This window comes from Mustela nivalis (assembly GCF_964662115.1).
Source record: "Mustela nivalis genome assembly, chromosome: 12".
NCBI lineage: Eukaryota > Metazoa > Chordata > Mammalia > Carnivora > Mustelidae > Mustela > Mustela nivalis.
In genome coordinates, this window is record NC_139031.1 from 312,972 (window position 1) to 315,322 (window position 2,351).

Below are 2,351 nucleotides of genomic sequence, written 5' to 3' on the forward strand. Positions count from 1 at the left end.
CACGGCCCCCAGACACACACAGAACCGGAGAAGGTTGTCGGTGCACACCGGCTCCTGGAGGCCCGACGCCGGGAGCATCGTTCTTACGGCGGGCCTTCCACGCAGAGGCCGTCCGTGGAGCTCTGGGAATGGCCACTGCAGCCCTCCAAGGACCCACAACCCGGAGATCGATCCGGGCCTCAGTGAACTCCACAGGGAAAGAGAGTCCATTTTCCTGGACGTTTTAGTACAAAATACCTGGTGACGCCGAGAAATCACGACGACACACAGAGACGTCGGCCGATCGCCGACTCTCCTTGCTGGCGCCCACACCCTCGCCATCTCCTTCCCACACTCCCGGAGCATCACGTTCAGGACCCGCGACTAGAGGTCCTTCTAGAGATCCCACTCGAATACGACCGCCAGCGCTGCCACACTGGCTGCTTTGCGGGACAAATAAAGTGGTGCCCCCGCTCTGATCTGGGGCCGGGCCGGCGTCCGCCCCGGATTCTTCTCGTGGCTCTTCTCCACGCCCCTTCTCCCTCTAGGCCGCAGCCGCCCAGGGTGACCCAGACAGGTGACCCCTGAGAAACGCCCTCGCCCAGCAGAGCAGGCCCGTGGGGACCCCGCTCCTGCCGACCAGAGCCCCGCCTGGGAAAACGGGAAGCGGCTCGGGCACCGAGGAGGCAGGTCCTGGCGGGAGTCCGCGTCAGTCACGTCTGCACGAACGGGAAGACGGGTCCTGGCGACACCAGCGCAAGAGGGACGATCTTCCGGAGAGGGGGACTGCGGTCTGTCCTCAGACGTCCGCTGGGGAAGCTGCAGAGAACACAGCGGTGCACCGGCCCCTCCCGGCTTGGCCTGCTGCGGGTCAAAGCCCTGTAAGCCGCCAGGAGACGTGCCGCCATCGCAGCGCTCTTATCCACGCGAACGGGTGGGTCTTGCCGGCAGAGGGTCTGTGAGTCTCTGACCTGCTCCGAGGCCTCACGCGCCTCTCATCGGGCACTTACTGAAGGTCGGGCCCAGGGCCAAGGGCGCGGCTGCCCGTAGCACCCAGCAGGCTGGCACAGAGGCCCCGACCTCCAGCGCAATCAAGCCAAGGGAGTGGCCGGAATGGCGGCGAGAATTCAGTTCCGAGCAGGGTCACGGACAAGCTGTGTTTGCAAACATGTATGGGAGAGGCCAGGGCGTCCGGGGCCGAGTCAGAGCCCTCTCGGGCTGATCACCGTGGGTTTCAACGCTGGTTGCCATGAGGTTAAGCCCACCTCTGGGTGCTGCTGAGGCTCCTGGGTACGTGAGGCCAAGACCCAGCGGGCGCAGAGCCGGTCGGAAGGCAAGGACAGACGCACTGGGGTCCCTGCTCCCGTGGATGCCGGCTGCCAGCCGAGGCACAGACCAGGCCTGGGGCCCAGGGGCCTGCCAACAGCCACCGTAGGAAAGCGTCTGGGATCCTGGCCAGGTGGTGGCTGGAAGCCAAGGGGTCAGGTGGAGTGAGACAGAGAGAGAAGCCAGAGACCCAGCAGGAGTTTGCGGACGTGCGAGCCGCGGCCTCACTGTGTTTCCAGCCCCGAGAGGCCGTGCGTGCCGATGCCAACACGAGTCCAGCAGGGCCGTGCCAGCACCCAGCTGCCCAGGACCCCTGACCGCGGCCCGTTGGGGTGCTAGGACCCTTCGCACCTGTAGAATTGTAATTTCAATATCAAGGCCTAGTCACAATTTTAAATAGTTTCAGAACATCTTGGTTCTGACGCAGGAAAATAAAAAGTGGCTGCATATGCAGCTGACGACCTGTCATGTGCAGACGATAATGCAAACAGAATATCTCAGAATATGTCACAAAATTTCCAAAATTCAGAGGGTTGCTGTGACAAATTCTTGTGACACAGAGACCACCTTCCAACCACTGAGCAGCTGTTAGAGTTCGTGGCTGACGTGGACTACAGCCGTTCAGTGGTCCACAGCGACGTGCGGGGCTGCAGCAGAGACCGGCGGGGGTGCCCGGTGCTGAGCGACCCCTCCCAGCAGGAGGCCAGGGAGGTCGCAGAGGCCGCAGCTTTCAGGCTTTCAGGAGGGAGAGAGGAGCCAAGGGAGGTTCGGGGACACAAGAGCCAGTTGGGCTCCATCTTGGCAGGACCCCAAGAAGAGCATCCCCGAGGACTGTGCCTCAGTGCCCTCCTGGGGGGGACACTGGGTCTGTCTAGAAGGAACACCAGCCTGCTGTCGCAGACCGTGCTGTCGCAGACCCTGCTGTCGCAGACCCTGCTGTCGCAGACCGTGCTGTCGCAGACCGTGCTGTCGCAGACCGTGCTGTCGCAGACCGTGCTGTCGCAGACCCTGCTGTCACAGACCCTGCTGGAGACCTCCACATCCTG